We start from the raw sequence: 19,471 nt of genomic DNA on the forward strand, positions 1-19,471 counted from the left end.
AACTTATAGTCGCCCATCTTGATAACGAAATCCGGAACGAATACTCGAGAAGTCATTTGTCGGGCCAGAGAAACAATAGACAAAGGTCTCGGCAAAACTTGAGTAACCAAATCATGCATAGCCACAAAAGGTCTTGAAATGAAAGAATGCGATGCACCAATATCAAAAAGGACTTTTGCAGGAATATCATTAACATGAAGGTTACCCATGATCACTTCTGAAGAGTCCTCTGCCTGAGCTGCATTCATCATGTTGACCTTTGCATACTTGGGATTATGCTTGACCACTGCATTGCTGGCAGATCTCACAGGAGGAGGAGACAGAAAATGCCTTTGGTTGAAGCATTTGTTTGCATAGTGCCCTTTCTGCTGGCACTTGTTGCAGGTAACCTCTAAGAGCGGACGGTGATAAGGAGCACTTGACCTTGGAGCATGATACGGAGCTTTGTTCTGATAGCCTGGGTTTGGTGGGTGGGAAGATCCATTGCCACCTTTACTCTTCTACTGATAAGGCTGACGGAACGGAGGAGGAGGAGGCAACCAGAACTTCTGCTGCTTAGCTGCCACTTGAGATGAAGAAGATGATTGAGTTGCATCCCTGACTCTCTTCTTAGATGCATCGCACTTGAGCTAAGCGGCTTCTTGCTTTAGTGCCATGTTGTAGAATTCATCATACTTGGTCGGCTCAAAAAGCACAAGAGCTAGTTGCAGATCTTCTCTGAGGCCACCTCTGAATTGATAAATCATGCTCTTCTCATCAGGGACGTCTTGTTTGGCGAAGCGAGCGAGCCTCTGAAATAGGATGTTGTATTGGTAAACAGACATGCTGCCTTGCTTGAGATTGCGGAACTCCTCGCGCTTACTCTGAGCAACACTTTGTGGAATGTGGTGAGCTTTGAAGTCTCGGCAGAAATCATTCCAGGTAATCACACGACCTCCTTTGGAATCTTTGTATTGTTGATACCACTCAACAGCTTGGTCTTTGAGTTGGAACGAAGCAAACTTGACAAAGTCCTCATGCCTGACATTACTACACTCAAAATGTTTGCAGATATCCATGAGCCAGTCGTCGGCGTCTGTGGCCTTGACACAGTTACTGAAGGACTTCGGCTGGTTTGCGAGGAACTGATTGAGGGTAGCAGACTGAGCTTGATTATTGCCTTGGCCTTGATTTCCTTGGTTTCGCTCTTGCAAGAGTTGCAAAATCATCTGAGTGTTGGCGTTGGTGTCGGCCACGACAGCTTGCCATGCCTCCGGAGGTGGAGGTGGTGGCGGAGGTTCCGGATTCTGACGCGTTGGAGGAGCCATCCTGAAGAGGTTGACATCCGTTAGCATCTTGAAAGACATATATTCAAGCTGAATCAATGGATCGAAATTGCAACATATAGCCTTAACATTCGAACAAGAATGAATGAATGAATTCCAAAGTAAATCATCACACATCCATAAGTTGAGAAGCCACTTAGATAAAGATAGAAGAATAAAGCAACAAGGTACGGATATGAACAAATAATTGGTACGGATTACCCAATCACAAACCAAGTATCTGTGGGAAGAAGTACTAGAGCTACTTGAATTCCCACCTATGAAACTCCCAAAACTTTCTGGTTATGCAATCAGGTGTTGGGGATACATGGGAAGCATCATATCTCACCCAAAACTAGCAAATCCTACATCTAGCTGTATCCATCCTTCAACACATAACCAAGAAACCTTCCGAAATCATTTACCTCAACCTTCGAAAAGCATCCGTTATACGAGTTATGGCAATACTCCCGAACTCCTGCCCTAGTACTGGGTGGCGTCGAGGTTATCTCACCAACAACTGCATAAATGAGATTTTCGATGTCGGCGAACTCAGGTATTCTAGAACTGCAATGATAAAATTGTGACGACAACACCTCGGAGCTCAACTCCCCGGGACACTGCCACAACCCCTAAATGTCAGGAGGCACCAAGAACAATGTTCTCGTCACAAAACCATCAGAACAATTCCAAGATACCCGCGTGATCCTAATTTTTTTCGTGAAATTTGAGGAGAGAAGAGTCAAAATTCTACGTCAGGAGTCCTCACCAGAGCGACGAAGGGGACTGAGCAGTAAAAAGAATCCTACTCTCCGATATATATAATCCTATAAGACTCAAATCATTTTTTTCTTGACTCAACAACATCAGCGATTCGATCAAGCAGGGGGCTCCTAAGTCGGGGAAGGCTCTGATTACCAACTTGTAACACCCACGATGTGGCTATATCTCCCACGTGTCGGAGCACGACTTAGAGGCATAACCGCATGGTAGGCATGTCACAAGAGGGGTAATCTTTACACATCCCATGTACTAAAAAAGAAAGGGATAAAGAGTTGGCTTACAATCGCCACTTCACACAATACATAAATATAGCATACATCATCCAGAATACAATTAAGGTCTGGCTACGGAACCAACATAAATAAAGACAACCCCAAATGCTAGATCCCCGATCGCCCCAAGTGGGCTCCTCTACTGATCATCCAGAAAGGACACATAGTAAGGACCTGAATCCTCGTCGAACTCCCACTTGAGTTCGGTAGCGTCCCCTGCACTGGCATCATCGGCACCTGCATCTATTTGTAAGTATCTGTGAGTCACGGGGACTCAGCAATCTCACACCCTCGCGATCAAGACTATTTAAGCTTAAAGGTAGGAAAGGGGTAGTGAGGTGGAGCTGCAACAAGCACTAGCATATATGGTGGCTAACTTACACAAAAGAGAGTGATAAGAGAAGCAAAGCACGGTCGAGAAGCTAAAAAATGATCAAGAAGTGATCCTGACACTACTTACGTTCAAGCATAACACGAGACCGTGTTCTCTTCCCGGACTCCGCCGAAAAGAGACCATCACGGCTACACACGCAGTTGATTCATTTTTATTAAGTTAAGTTTCAAGTTATCTACAACCGGATATTAACAAATTCCCATCTGCCCATAACCGCAGGCACGACTTTCGAAAGTTCAAAACCCTATAGGGGTGTCCCAACTTAGCCCATCACAAGCTCTCACGGTCAACGAATGATATTCCTTCTCCGAGGAAGACCCGATCAGACTCGAAATCCTAGTTACAAGACATTTAGACAATGGTAAAACAAGACTAGCAAAGCCACCCGAATATGCCGACAAATCCCGATAGGAGCGGCACATATCTTGTTCTTAGGGCACACCGGATAAGTAATCTGTCGTTGAATTGTCACGGCAGATATCCTTAGTGTCAGGACTTAGTGCGAGGCCAACGCATTTATGTGGTAGCTTGAGAGGGGTTGAGCGGGACGAGAGACGCGATGTTTTACCCAGGTTCGGCCCCTCACGGTGGAGGTAAAAGCCTACATCCTGCTTCATTGATATTGATGATGATGATCACGGTTACAAGAGTGCTCCATCTCGAGAGCTATTGTCTAAACCTAACTTGTCCAACTTGTGGAACTTGTGAATCTTGTCCCCTTTTGGGGAGCCCAGCCTCTCCTTGTATATGTTGGAGGGGCGGGTTACATATGGATTCCAACTCGGACTTTAACTTAAACTATTTTGACTTCCCTTCCTGGGCTTCTTAACGTGTGCCAGTTTAACATTGGTCAACCGGTTTACAAATATTGTCTTCCGGTTTAACATCGTCTGCCGGTTTAACACCAGCCGGTTTACCATCTATCTTAGCCATCTGGAACATGCGCCGGGTCACCAATGAGTCTTCAGGCTCGTGAATCATCGTCAATGAACCGCCAGACACGTAAGTCACCAATCGCCCGACGGTTTACCAATAAAACGCCTAGTCCGGCCGGGTTATACTTCCGGCCGGTTAACACCGCAGGGTATATCCCCGACATTAGCCCCCAAGTTTAGCTTGGATTTATCCATGGTAAACTTATGCTGCAAAATAAACACAAGAACAAATTTGACAGGTTATGCTCCAGATTAAGAATTCTTGTAAACCGGTACCTGATCACTCTTAAGTCCTTATTATTTCCTCCTTCTGGGAAATCCGGGTCAACAGACCAGCTTCATAATCGATTTGCTGACATTGGTTTGTCACAGAGAAATATTGTGAAGAATAACTCCTTTGACTCAGCTCCCAAAACGCCGGTTTAAGAAATATGGGTCTTGAAATACTTATCTGATATTCAGCCGGTTTGAAGATGTAAAACTTGTCGGTTTAATATAACCAAAATGGCCGGTTTATAAATATTGATGGCACCGGGTCATAATTGTTGTCGACACCGGGTCAAAACTGATAAAATGAAGATATTCCTCCTTTATATGTATAATACCTGTAGCCCCCAAGTCTTAAGAGGAAAATAGTGATAACTTAAGACTTGCTCCAATAAGTGTCTCAACCTTGAAGAAATCCGGTTTGTTCATCTCAATCATAGTTAGGATTGAGTATTCTACATATGTAGCCCCCAAGTGCCGGGTTGTCATGCTTGCAGCAACCTGGGACTTGAAATTGCCTTATTCTTATAAAAAAAACTTCAACTAGTATAGCCCCCAAGGGCCGGGTCAGTATGCAATAATGAGCAGGGACTTTGTAAATATGATCATGTAAACTTGAGCAGCAATATGTAGCCCCCAAGGGCCGGCTCATTATGATATGATGAGTCAGGTCTTCAATAAGATGAGCAAAAAATGACTTTGCATTAGCCCCCAAGTGTCATGGTGCATGCTCGCAGCAACATGATACTTGCATATTTGATATAATCTCAACTTTGAATAATGCAGCCCCCAAGTGCCGGGTCGTAAGCCTGCAGCAACTTGGGACTTATTCCTTCCATTGCATAATAAATCATATTCATATCCATTGCGCTAAAGCGACTTTGAAAACCTCAATCATAATATTAATAACCATAATAAAAATCCATCCATGTTGGCTATTTGAATAATATAATCCAAAGATTTATGAGCGCATGATTCCAATGGCGCAATCCAAATATATACTGGCGACTTATAGTCAAAACCAGACCGGGTTAATAATCGCCGGATTATAATTAGTCATGTACTGACAACTTGTAGTTGAAAGTCAAGCCGGGTTAATGAACACCGGTTTACTCCATAATAAGATGGTAACATAAAATCAAACCGGGCAGATAGTCTCCGGATTAAAATTTGACCGTGTTCCGCCAATTTGTAATTGACCGTCGAACCGGATTAACAATGTCGGTTTAAAAACGCAATAGAAGTAAAAGGTCTTTAGCAGAAAAGAACAGAATTCAAGAAAAGGCAAAGATAAAATCATTTGAAAATGAGGCTTATAGCTGATCAAGTGGCATTACCATGGTCGGACACGACCAAGCCCCCAACAGGCGTAGCTATGGTACGAGTCAGCCAGGTCCCCAAATGATGCATTGGCATTTCGCCGATCAAGAGGTGTAGCGATGGTTCGGGTTCGACCAAAGCCCCCAAGTGATGCTGTGGAACTAGGCCGATCAAGAGGCGTGACTATGGTTCAGACATGACCAAGTCCCCAAGTGACGTTGTGGCTTTTCGCCTACCAAATGGCGTTGCTATGGTTCGGACACGACCAAGCCCCCAAGTGTTATTGTGGCATTGCGCCGATCAAGAGGTGTAGCTATGGTTCGGATACGACCAAGCCCCCAAGTGATCAATAATATGATAAGCCAATAAGGCATGATACCCATGTTTGAACCACGCATCATGGCAGCAGGTCCTCTTTGGCACCCTTTAACTTTTTGCAAGAGATAAAATCTTTCTTGAACCAGGATTTTGAACCGGATATTGGGAGCTTCAAAGCTTTGTGGGAGATATCTTTCCCTTGAACCGGATTTTAAACCAGAATCTTCATTTTCAGCCGGAAATTTTCTGACGGCCCTTAAACTCGAACTTGCGAGAAGTTAATTCCTTTTTGAACCGGACATTTTTAAACCGGATTTGAGAGCTTCAGAGCTTTGCAAGAGATAGTTTCCTCTTAAACCAGATTTGAACCAGATACTAAAGGCTTCAGCGCTGTGTGGGAGACGGGATTCCCCTTAAGCCGGACTATAAACCGGAAGCATCATTGTGAGCCGGAATATTTCTGACGGCCTTTAATTTTTTATCAATATAACAGTAGCCTCCGGGACGGGTTTTCCTTCAACATCCTGGGGCACTTGAATTTGCTGAAACTAGCAAGACTTACTGCGTCATATCATCATAGCCCCCGAGTCTTAAGATGACTCAAGGAGTTGTCTTGAGATTCTCCGTACTTTGATCATAGCAGAAGGTATATATCATTGGTGTTGATAACGCGATGTAAATCCACAGAAGGCTGAGGTGACTGCGGCGGGTTATAAATGATCCCATATGAGCCGTGTCAGCAACTCGGCCAATGGTTCCTTCCAACTGGCTGTTTGAAGTTGACCAAACTGTAGTGGCAGTGATTTGTGCGCATGTCCATTCATCCATCCAACGCAGACGGCGGCTGAATGATAACTTGCCTCCAATGTATTGGAAGAAAAACCGGTCTACCCAAGGAGTGACTTGCTCATACTCTATAAATAGCTCATGCAGACAAGTGCGGCCCGGCGTGTTGATGTAGACCAGGTCCGCAGAGGCGGCGGCCTTGTGCACGTCCATTGAACATTGATCAAACAAGATCCTGGCAAGTCGATGTAGACCGGGCCGCAAGGGCGGCGACTTTGTGCACGTCCATTGAACATCGATCAAACGCAATCCCGGCAAGTCGATGTAGACCGGGCCGCAAGGGCGGCGACTTGTGCACGTCCATTCAACATGTAATATGTCACGGACTATCGCCGGGCGGAATATTATTAGCCCATGTTCCATATCCATGGTATAAACCATATTTGTAATGAATAATGGTCCTGTGTATAAAAATACAAATCAAAGTAATTTGTTCTTTTGATAGAAACAATATGTGCTAGTAAAATAAGTTTAGAGAGATATCACCTGATATATTCAGATGAACGATGATCCGTATATAACGTCCTTGGATAATTTGAAAGTCCTCCTTAATCCATCAAGGCAGTTCCAGCCTTAACTCCCCACCATTACTTTTAACATTGTATGCTCATCTTTGGTTGATTTGCACCAGATCACCAAGAGGAATCTTCCCCTTTAGTCTTCACTTGCAACCTTAGGACCTGATCTTCGGTGACCAGCAGAAACGGGCTGAGGCAGAGGTAGCACGGCAGCAGCGATGACAGTCTCAGCAGCGGAGCTAACAGGCCATCGATGTAGGCCGCGATGAAAACGACGGTTTGTGAGTGACCACAGCGGTTTGACATCAGGGGAAACCATAGGAAGCCCGGCCGAAGACGGGGCAGCATAACCCGGCCGGAGACGGGGCGGTTCAAGCCGGGCGCAGCAACAGAGAGGCACCCCCGAGGCGCGCCCACGCCCAACCCCATTTTCTGGATCATGGCCAACTTGTAGAAATCCATGCCCAAATAGTCTTGAGTCATGCTTGTATCCACCTCCGGGTCATGGTTGGCGAGTCACCGATGGTGATACAGCGAAGGAGGAGGAGGCGGGTCAGCAAGGCTCGTGCGATGGAGGAAGCAGCCGTGGGGTGAAGCGGGGCCGGCAACAGTGGCACATGCGCTCAGTGGTGGAAGCGCCCTGTGGCTCCCTGATGGCGGCTCACCCGGTGAAGCGCGCCGCCACGGGCGGCCCAGCCACGGCCGGTTTGTCGAAGTTGTGGTGGCGCAGGCACTCAGAGGCAGAGCTGTTGAAGGACGCGGGGCCCCCTGGAAGCGATGGATGCAGGTCGGCAGCTCAGGCGAGTCACGGGTCAGAGACGAACCCAGACAGGGACGCGGCGCCGCGAGCAGCTCGTCAGGCTCAACGCACAATAACTCGGTGGAGACGGGACCCGGGCAATGCGCGCGTAACACCGCCGGGTTTGAGCACGGACGCTGCGGATTAACGAAGCAGGGCGAGCAACGGGTCAGCGCCCGGCGGTTTTGATGGAAGCTGTACCGGGCCGAGTAGCGGAGGCGGCAACAGCAACTCGGCGGTTTGCAGCGACTCACCGGCAGGGCCATGGCAGGTCGACGTGCGGCGGCAGCCCACAGCGTGGTGAAGTGGAGGGATGAGCCGGCGGCGGTTTGAATCAGGGGAACGAGCCAGCGGCGGCCCTCGAACGGTGTTGAATGGCGGGGCGAGGCAGTGGAGGTGGAGACTGGTGACCGGTCACACCGCTTGCGGGCAGTTGATCCAGAGGCAAACCCAGACGACGGTTTAACAGGACTGCGGACGTAGTGACTCGCAGACCAGCTGGTTGGTGGCGCGGCTGAAGCCAGCGGATTGGAGCGGCGCGTGCGAACCGGCGACGGGTTGGAGTGGCGCGACCGCGGGTCGTTGATGGCGACCTAGAGGAGGCGAGGCGCGGCCGAACCGGCGACGGGTCGGAGAGGCACGGCCGAGCTGGCGACGGGTTGGCGCAGGCGCAGTCTGAAGTGACTCAACGCTGCTGTTTGTTGAAGCGGAGGCTGGCCAGCGGCTCATGGCGCGAAGAAGCTCAGGATGAGGTGAGCGATGGCGGCTCACGGGTCCGGCGGGTCACGGCCTCGGCGTGGCTACAGACACCGGAGAGATGATGGCTTGCAGTCATAGAAAACAGGCAGCAGCGGTAGTGGCATGCAGTAGCTCCAGCTTGTACGGCTCGGCGATCCACAAGGAGAACGTTTCAGACACGGAACCAATCCTACAGCTGATGTGGCCACTTCAGCGGCTCAGAGGCGTCGGACGAGCAGAAGCGGAGACCCGGTGCCGGTTCGACGACAGGCAGCTCGAAAGTGAAGACCTGAAGCGGAGACCGAGACCGAGTCCTACTTGTTGTTATCTCCCTTGATGTATTCCTTTCTTTGATAACTACGGATGAGATTTCACGTAGTCAATCTTTCCTTCTACTAGTATTTTTCCTTGTACACATGCACCAATCAGAATTTTGACAAGAAGAGAAGACCGATTTGGCTTCAGCTGACGTGGCCGGTTGACTGATTCTCGTCCGTGTTTCCCTCCCAGCTTTGGTTTGGTGTGACTCGACCGAATACAGGAAACGGCCGGTACATGGACGAGGAATCCAGCAGAAGTAGGACAGTTCACCGAGGCTAAAATTCGCAGGGTGGTTTGACGGCTGCCGCGAGACAAATCGACAGCTGTGGCTCTCCGCGGACAAACTCGCAACAGTGAGGCGGTTTGATAGTCAAGGCGACCGAGGCCATCGCAGGTCAACGGCGGGCGGAAGTCGTGGTAGAGGCCCAATCAGCAGATGCAGGGCTGATGTGACCAAGACCGGGGCGATTTTGATGGCGGGTTGACAGGCCGGCCGAACCACTCGCGGAACGAGCTAGATGAAATCCCTGGGCGGCGAATCCAAATTGCGGTTGTATTTTCCTCCGGGTTGTAGACCCCTTTTCCCTTTTCTTCATTAGTTTGACTGTATACTGACGTCTGGTTCGACGAGGCCGTTGCAGCGATTCATGGAGGCCGCAGGAGAAGCAGCCACTGTGGAGGCCGGTGGTCAGTGAGGCAAGATGCTGCGGAGGCAATCCACGTCAACAGCGGTAGCAGTAGCAGTTGATCTCGATCCAGTGACGTGCGGGCAGCTCTGACCCGGCAATCCGCGAGTTAGCCTTGACCCGGCCAATCTTGCAAAACCATAACTCACCCGGATCGAATCCCATGAAATTTCTCGAGACATGGGATAGTCATGGAAAATTGCAAACTTCTCGATCCCGGGGAAAGATCCCTCCAAGAACTCAACACCACCAAGCGCGAGCCCCACAGTGGGCGCCAACTGTCGTGGAATTGTCACGGCAGATGTCCTTAGTGTCAGGACTTAGTCGCGAGGCCAACGCATTTATGTGGTAGCTTGAGAGGGGTTGAGCGGGACGAGAGATGCGATGTTTTACCCAGGTTCGGCCCCTCACGGTGGAGGTAAAAGCCTACATCCTGCTTCATTGATATTGATGATGGTGATCACGGTTACAAGAGTGCTCCATCTCGAGAGCTATTGTCTAAACCTAACTTGTCCAACTTGTGGAACTTGTGAATCTTGTCCCCTTTTGGGGAGCCCTGCCTCTCCTTATATATGTTGGAGGGGCGGGTTACATATGGAGTCCAACTCGGACTTTAACTTAAACTATTTTGACTTCCCTTCCTGGGCTTCTTAACGTGCGCCGGTTTAACATTGGTCAACCGGTTTACAAATATTGTCTTCCGGTTTAACATCGTCTGCCGGTTTAACACCAGCCGGTTTACCGTCTATCTTAGCCATCTGGAACATGCGCCGGGTCACCAATGAGTCTTCAGGCTCGTGAATCGTCATCAGTGAACCGCCAGACATGTAAGTCACCAATCGCCCGGTGGTTTACCAATGAAACGCCTAGTCCGGCCGGGTTATACTTCCGGCCGGTTAACACCGCGGGGTATATCCCCGACACAATCCGTACAACTAAAACCAACCCTCAAGTTTCCCCAAGGTGGCGCTGCAAGGGGCTCTAATTTGGACCAACACACAGAGGAGCACTGGCCCAGGGGTTTAAAATAAAGATGACCCTTGAGTCCACGGAACCCAAGGGAAAAAGGCTTAGGTGGAAAATGGTAAAACCAAGGTTGGGCCTTGCTGGAGGAGTTTTATTTAAGGCGAACTGTCAAGGGGTTCCCATAACACCCAACCGCGTAAGGAACACAAAATCAAGGAACAGAACACCGGTATGACGGAAACTAGGGCGGCAAGAGTGGAACAAAACACCAGGCATAAGGCCGAGCCTTCCACCCTTTACCAAGTATATAGGTGCATTAAAGTAAACAAGATATAATAATGATATCCCAACAATAACCATGTTCCAACAAGGAACACACTTCATCTTCACCTGCAACTAGCAACGCTATAGAGGGGCTGAGCAAAGCGGTAACATAGCCAAACAATGGTTTGCTAGGAAAAGGTGGGTTAGGGGCTTGACATGGCAATATGGGAGGCATGATATAGCAATTGGTAGGTATCGCGGCATAGCAATAGAGCGAGCAACTAGCAAGCAAAGATAGAAGTGATTTCGAGGGTATGGTCATCTTGCTTGCAAAGTTCTCCGAGTTGACGAAAACTTGATCCTCGTAAGCGTACTCAACGGGTTCCCCGATCATGTACTTGTCTCCCGGCTCTACCCAAGACAAGCACACAAGAAAAATACCAATAATAAATCACGGTGCAATGCGTAAGCAACATGATGCAAAACATGGCATGATATTCGGGATGTGATATGCAATGCATATGCGTGCTTCGGAAGGGAAAGATTAAACCAGTTATCAACTTGGCAAACCAAGTGCGCCGCTGGAAAGGTGAGTTGATTTTGGTAAAAATAAATATAAAGATCACCAGAATCGGATGCACGGTTTGCAAATGGCAAGCAAAACAAGAATAGCACAATCTGCGATTAACAGCACGATGCCATCTAGAATGCAACAAGAAACTACACTACTGCACTCCAACATAGCAACAAAGTATATGGCAGTGATTTACTCAAGATGCTTGACAAAAGATGAACACTGAGCTACGACTAAATCACACAAGAACAGGTTCAAAGAAGCATGGCAAAAGTGCAAAAGATATCAGCTTCACAGACTTGGAAATTACTAAAATGCCAGAAATTAACATCAAAAAGCAATGTTTAGAGCAAGAAAACAACATGCTACAGGAACATATCATAGCAAAAAAAGGCATGGAATGAATCTACTCAAAGCATAGAACAAAAGTACCTTACTGACCATGAGCCAAAAAGGATCAGAAGATCTGATGGCACCCATGTAAACATAGCAAGTTTCGTTAACATATTCAGAGTTAGCAGAAAACTGAGCATGGCAAAATCAGAGTTATGAAGGCATCTTTGCGAGCTCTATTCACTTATCACAAAGCATTGCATGACAAGAGAAGCAAACCTACAGCAAGAAGACATGATCATGAAGCTAACCAAAGCAAGAACAAGTTCATAGCATGCATGGATCAACTACAACAACCATGGCAAAATTGATTAACACGTAAACAATCTGCAAGGAACATTTTATAGCAAAAGTAGAGCAAGATTAAGTCATGCTAGGGTACTCCATAAATGCAAACAGGGGCATGGATGGATAGAGCATAACCATATGTCAAAATTATCCTTACTGAAGATACTCAAAACAAGCATGGATCTCACTGTAGCAACATGAATACATGGCATAAAAATAACAACAAAGCAAGGACTTGGTGAAATTCTAAGTCTCTGAAATTAGCAATATCACGAGAGCTAGTTTGCATGCTTGTGCTATTCACCACATTGATCACAAAAATACATGGCGTACACCCCTGTAAAGATGGCATGGCATAGATCAAAATACATGTAGAGCTCATGCCCATATGCAACACACAACAATTGTAGCAAAAATGACAAATGCTCATACTCTGCTAAGAATCAGGACCTAAACATTTTATAGCACTCTTGCATCAATGATTTGGGCATCAAGATGGACTCAAACAAGCATGGCACAATGGAACAAAATGAATAGCACATCCTGATGAACATTTTGATATATCATGCACGCAAAACGGATCTACGGATGAGGAGTTATGGCATGTTGAACAGGGCTAAAAATATATTAGAAAAATGACTTAGTGGAATATCGACCTCGGTGAACAGATCTAGGATTGACTGCACATTTTTCGAGGTTCGTCAGGGAGGTCGCCGGAGAAGGAGGTCGCGGTGGTCGGGCTCGCCCGACTTCCTCGCCGGAGAAGGAGGGGGCACCGGAGTTGGACTTGAGGAGGTGCAGTAGGGGCGGCGCCGGTCACCGGAGCTGGCGTGGCGGGGCAGAGCGCGCGGCCGGGTGGCGGAGGACGTGGCGGCGAAGGGCGGCGCCGGCGAGGTGGCGGGCGGCGCGCGGGATCCAGGCGGCGGCGACTGGCGGGCGCGGGCGGCGCGGAGGAGCGAGCCCACGGGGGCCGGATCTGGGCTCGCGGGCTGGTGACGTGGGGGAGTGGCGACGCGACACTTGGCGGCACGGGATTCGCCGGGCGGTGCCATGGACGTGTCCGGCGCCGGGCGGACATGTCCGGCGCGCGGAGGAAAGGGAAGACTAGGGTTTCGCCCGAATTTTTGGAGGGGGTGCACATATTTATACCTAGAAGGAGGTGGGAGTGTCCAAATGAGGTGTAGTTTTCGGCCACATGATCGTGGTCCGACGACGGAGGACATGGGATAGGTTTGGATGCGTTATTGGGCCGTTTTGGAGGGGTGTTGGGCTGCAACACACACGAGGCCTTTATGGTTCCCCAGTTAACCGTTGGAGTGTCAAACGGACTCCAAATGGCACGAAACTTGATAGACGGTCTACCGGTGGTGTACCAAGGCCACTTGGCAAATCTCGATCCATTCCGAGAAAGTTTAACACCTGCTCACGAAAAGAGACAAAAGGGGGCGCCGGAGGACGTGGGAGTGTCGGATTGTAAAACGGACAATGGGGAAAAGCTCGGATGCATGAGACGAACACGTATGCAAGTGAGATGTACATGATGACATGATATGAAATGCATGACATGAACAAAATGCAAAACAAAGGCAAGAACCAAACCATGAATATCCTAACTTAAAGCCGGAAATGGCAAGAGTCAGAGTACAAATATGGCAAATTACATCCGGGGCGTTACACATTCCCCGACACTTGATGATGGCTACCTATTCGGACATGACAAACCTAGTCACACCCGAGCCGACAACCGCAGACGGACTCCATCGGAGCTACGTCGCGACGTGGCCCGATATAGAGGTGCCGCACACCCTCTTTGATTCACCGATGAAGTAATGGATCACGAATTCCCCGAAGGGTTCAAACCCGTTAACATTGAATCATAAGACGGAACAACCGACCCCGCGGTATGGATCGGGGATTTTATTCTCCATATCCACATGGCCCGCGGAGATGACCTCCACGCTATCAAATACCTCCCACTAAAGCTCAAAGGGCCAGCTCGGCACTCGTTAAACAGCCTGCCTGAAAACTCTATCGGCAGCTGGGAGGACTTGGAAGAAGCCTTCCTTGACAACTTCCAAGGTACATATGTCCGGCCACCAGACGTTGATGACTTAAGCCACATAGTCCAACAACCTGGAGAGTCAGCCAGGAAATTTTGGACTAGGTTCCTAACCAAAAAGAACTAGATCGTCGACTGTCCGGATGCCGAAGCTCTAGCGGCCTTTAAACATAGCATCCGCGACGAATGGCTCGCCCGCCACCTCGGCCAAGAAAAGACGAAATCCATGGCAGCCCTCACGACACTTAAGACCCGCTTTTGTGCGGGTGAGGATAGCTGGCTGGCTCGTAGTAAAAATATGGCTAGTGACGCAGGCCCCTCTGAGGCCAAAAACAGCAACGGCAAGCTCTGACGTAACAGACACAAACGCCAAAGCAATGGTAATAATACCGACGACACTACAGTCAATGACGGATTCAACGGCTCCAAGTCCAGCCAGTGGAAGAAACCATACAAGAGAAACAATCAGGGACCATCCAGCCTGGACCGCATACTCGACCGTCCGTGCCAAATCCATGGCACCCCAGACAAACCAGCCAACCATACCAACAGAGATTGCTGGGTTTTTAAGCAAGCCGGCAAGTTAAATGCCGAGAATAAGGAAAAGGAATCACAGAGCGAGGACGATGACGAGGAGCCCCTGCAGCCAAACACAAGGGGACAGAAGAAGTTTCCCCCTCAGGTCAAAACGGTGAACATGATATATGCTACACACATCCCCAAGAGGGAGTGAGGGAGTCCTGGATTAGGGGGTCTCCGGACAGCCGGACTATATCCATTGGCCGGACTGTTAGACTATGAAGATACAGGATTGAAGACTTCGTCTCGTGTCCGGATGGGACTCTACTTGGCGTGGAAGGCAAGCTAGGCAATACAGATATGTGTATCTCCTCCTTTGTAACTGACCTTGTGTAACCCTAACCTCTCCGGTGTCTATATAAACCGGAGGGCTTTAGTCAGTAGGACAACATACAATCATACCATAGGCTAGCTTCTAGGGTTTAGCCTCTCTGATCTCGTGGTAGATCTACTCTTGTACTACCCATATCATCAATATTAATCAAGCAGGACGTAGGGTTTTACCTCCATCAAGAGGGCCCAAACCTGGGTAAAACATTGTGTCCCCTGGCTCCTGTTACCATCCGCCTTAGACGCACAGTTCGGGACCCCCTACCCGAGATCCGCCGGTTTTGACACCGACATTAGTGCTTTCATTGAGAGTTCCTCTGTGCCGTTGCCAGAAGGAAGGATGTCTCGTCTCGTCTTTAAAGATGGTACTTCTGTTGGGGGAGCTTTGGTTGTCGGCCAAACTCTCCGGCTAGGCGGGTTCATCATGACCGCCTGTTCGGCCGCCGCGCCGACGATGACTTCTCGGGTCATCAAAAATAGTCTCCACGTCAAATCGGCACTCGCCGAACAAATGGATCCAATGGAGCTTACCTCCTTAAACGAGCTCTTGGATCGCATCGCCGCCTTGGGAGTCGCTACAGACTATGATCGGATTGGGCTTAAACCCGACTGAAGGGAGATTAACTCTCCACCGATCACCCATCATATTGCAGTGGTGGAGGAACAACGCGGCGGCCTTTCCTCTATCTTGAGGACCAATTATGTCCGGATTCCCGAGCTCTCCGAGCCGGACGCCCGTTCGCGGGAGGAAAACATCCAATCCCTGAACCTTGAGTCAGGCAGCGGACCAGGATTATCGGGTAACACCCCGGAACCGGAACTTCCAAAATTGGAAACTCCTCGGCCCCTGGATCTCAGATCGGGAGTGGGATCGGATTAAATTCCACCCACCCACCCAAACATAAGCGATCTTTCCCACATCAGGCAAGAGCCCCAGGAAACAATACATCACTATTGGGCCAGATTCCTCCTTGCAATGAACAAGGTTAAGGACTGTCGCGAGGAAGACGCAATATCATTTTTCTGTAGTAATTGCACGGACAAAGGGAATCCTTAAAGCCATAAATCACCGTGAGATAACACGCTTTGCTGATTTGGCGTCCATAGTACGAAAGTACTGTGCGATGGAAAGTGCCTGGAAAACCGAAACAAACTTTTGGGATAATCCGGCCCTGAATACAAACCCAGTCCGAAATAAAAGGGTGCATTATCACAATACACCCGGGTCAACTACCAAAAAAGAAAAAACCCTCTACAGGGCATGGAACCGTACTTGAGGGATGGCTCAACGGACCTTGCAAAATTCATAGCACAGCAGATACAATACCAACGCACAGCCTTAGATTATGTTGGATACTCCGGCAGGTGGCCAAAAGTGGTGAGGATCTTCTTATCCCAAATACCACAGAGCACCATCCCTTGGATAGCAATACGGTGTTAACAGTGTTCGAGACCTTCGCGTCAAATAATAGGCGCAAGCGAACACTCCGCAGCATGGCCGAAATCTTCCACGTAGCAGAAATAAGTCCATGGAGTGACACGGCTATTACCTTCAATGCCAGTGATGAACCCAAATTCCGAACAGCCCGAGCACCAGCCGCACTGGTCCTCAGTCCAATCGTGGACGGCTTTCGACTCACTTAAGTACTCATGGACGGCGGCAGCGGACTAAACCTCATCTATGAGGAAACTCTTCAAAAGATGGAAATAGACTGGAACCGCATCGAGCAAAGTAGTACAACCTTTAGAGGAATTATCCCCAGCCGGGAAGCACGCTGTGCTGGGAAAATCACACTAGATGTTGTATTCGGCACGCCGGACAATTACAGGTCCGAAGAAATTACATTCCAAGTGGCCCCATTCAGTAGTGGCTATCACGCTCTTTTAGGACGGGAGGCGTTTACGATCTTCCAAGTCGTACCCCATTACAGGTACATGAAGCTTAAAATGCCCGAGCCCAAAGGAATCATCACTCTCGCCAGTGATCCGGATACAACACTCCGTGCCGAAAACAAAACAGCCGCTTTGGCCCTCGAGGCATTATCCGAAGCCCTCTCGGCCGAGGAATTAACTATGCTATGCTCCAAAGTGGACAGGGACGACGTGATACTCGACAAGAGATCCAAGTCCACCTCTTTTAAACCAGCGGATGAAATAGTCAAATTCCAAGTCCACCCAACGGACCCTACAAAAACAGCCTCCATCGGGGCACAGTTAAACCCCGCTGTGGACGCCGCACTATGAGAGTTCCTGCGCGAGAACTAGGACATATTCGCCTGGCATCCGTCAGACATGCCAGGAATCCCACGTAGGCTGGCCAAGCATAGCCTCAAAACCTAAAGGGATTTAAGCCGGTCAAGCAAGCTCTTCGGCGTTTCTCTGAACCTAAGAGACATGCCATGGGAGAAGAACTAGCCAAGTTATTGGAGGCCGGATTCATCAGAGAAATAAAACATCTGGACTAGCTAGCAAACCTGGTGATGGTACCAAAGAAGGACAAATCCTGGCGCCATTGTGTCGATTTCAAAGACCTCAATAAAGCTTGACCAAAGGATCCCTTCCCCCTCCCACGCATCGATCAAATTATTGATGCTACCGCAGGGCACGAGTCATTGTGTTTCCTCGACGCATACTCCGGTTACCACCAAATTAAGATGGCGGAGTCCGACCAAGCCGCAACGGCATTCATCAGACCATGCGGTCCCTTATGTTTCAACACAATGCCTTTTGGGCTCAAAAACGCCGGCGTAACATACCAGCGCATGATTCAGACATGCCTGGAGAAACAAATTGGCAAAACAGTAGAGGCATATGTAGACGATGTGGTCGTCAAAACCAAACACGTCGACTCTTTGATAGATGACTTGAGGCTCACATTCGACAACCTCCGAACATATGACATCAAGCTCAATCCGGAAAAATGCGTTTTCGGTGTACCAGCCGGAAAGCTCCTGGGATTCATTGTCTCCAGTAGAGGTATTGAAGCTAATTCGGCCAAAATCCGAGCGTTGTCACAGTTGGCTACCCCAATAGACCTCAAACAAATCCAGAAGTTAACTGGATGCGTGGCGGCTCTAAGCCGCTTTATCTCCCTCTTAGGAGAAAAGGCTTTACCCCTCTATCGCCTCCTTCGGCGCACCGAACACTTTGAGTGGACGGACGCAGCCACAGCCGGATTGGAAGAAATAAATGCCATTTTGGCAACCAACCCAATCTTGGCCACACCAAACATCGGCGAACCAATGATGTTATACATTGCGTCAACTCATCAAGTTGTAAGCGCGGTGCTCGTTGTCGAACGGGAAGAGGATGGACACAAATTCCCTCTTCAGAAGCCGGTATACTATGTATCCACTGTCCTCACTCCATGCAAATCACGGCACCCGCATTACCAAAAGATAGCATACGTGATATTCATGGCATCGCGAAAACTGCGACACTACTTTCAAGAGTGTTCGATTAAAGTAGCCTCGGAAGTGCCACTTAATGATATTATAAACAACCGCGACGCTACGGGCCGGATTGCCAAATGGACCATTGAGCTCCTCCCATTCGACATAACATACAAACCTCGACGAGCCATCAAATCGCAAGTATTGGCCGACTACGTCGCCGAATGGACGGAGGCCGAACTCCCTAAAGAGTACGGCGCATACTCCAATTGGATCATGCACTTCGACAGTTCTAACATGTTGGTCGGTCTAGGGGCTGGCGTCGTCCTGACGTCCCCAACCGGAGACACCGTTTGGTACATATTGCAAATATTGTATACAGACTCCAACAATGCAGCAGAATACGAAGCTCTATTGCATGGTCTTCGGATGGCAGTCTCCATGGGCATTCAACGCCTAGAGGTGCGTGGGGATACAAACCTCGCAATATCCCAAATAAACGGAGATTTTGATGCCAAGGATCCGAAAATGGCGGCCTATCGAATGCCGTCCTAAAAATGTCAGCTCGGTTCGAGGGACTTGAATTTCACCATGTGGCTGGGGAAAACAATCAGGCGGCGGATATCCTCGCCCGCATCGGCGCAAAACGCGACACGGTCCCTCCCAACATATTTTTGGAAAGGCTTTTCAAGCCATCCGTAGTATGGGAAGCGGATACCGGTAACAATAGTCTGGACCCGACCAAACTACCCGATATCGAACTCCCTGGCACAATTGGAGGCTCCGCCACCGAAATAACACCTTCAGCCCACGAAATAATGGCCATTATTGCCCCGTGGACAGAACCATTCCTGGCCTACCTAACTAGACAGGAACTTTCGGAGGACCAAAATGAGGCACGCTGCATAGTGCGGCGATCCAAGGCCTACAGGGTCCATGAGGGAGAATTGTACAAGAAAAGCACTACCGGAGTCCTTCAAAGGTGCATCTCCGAAGAGGAAGGGCGGAATCTTTTGGTAGAATTTCACGCCGGACTCGGCGGTCATCACGCCGCAGCCCGGGCTCTTGTAAGCAAGGCCTTTCGTACAGGATTCTATTGGCCAACGGCCCGGGCAGATGCACAGG

Source organism: Triticum urartu, chromosome 5, assembly GCF_003073215.2.
Source record: "Triticum urartu cultivar G1812 chromosome 5, Tu2.1, whole genome shotgun sequence".
Taxonomy (NCBI): domain Eukaryota; kingdom Viridiplantae; phylum Streptophyta; class Magnoliopsida; order Poales; family Poaceae; genus Triticum; species Triticum urartu.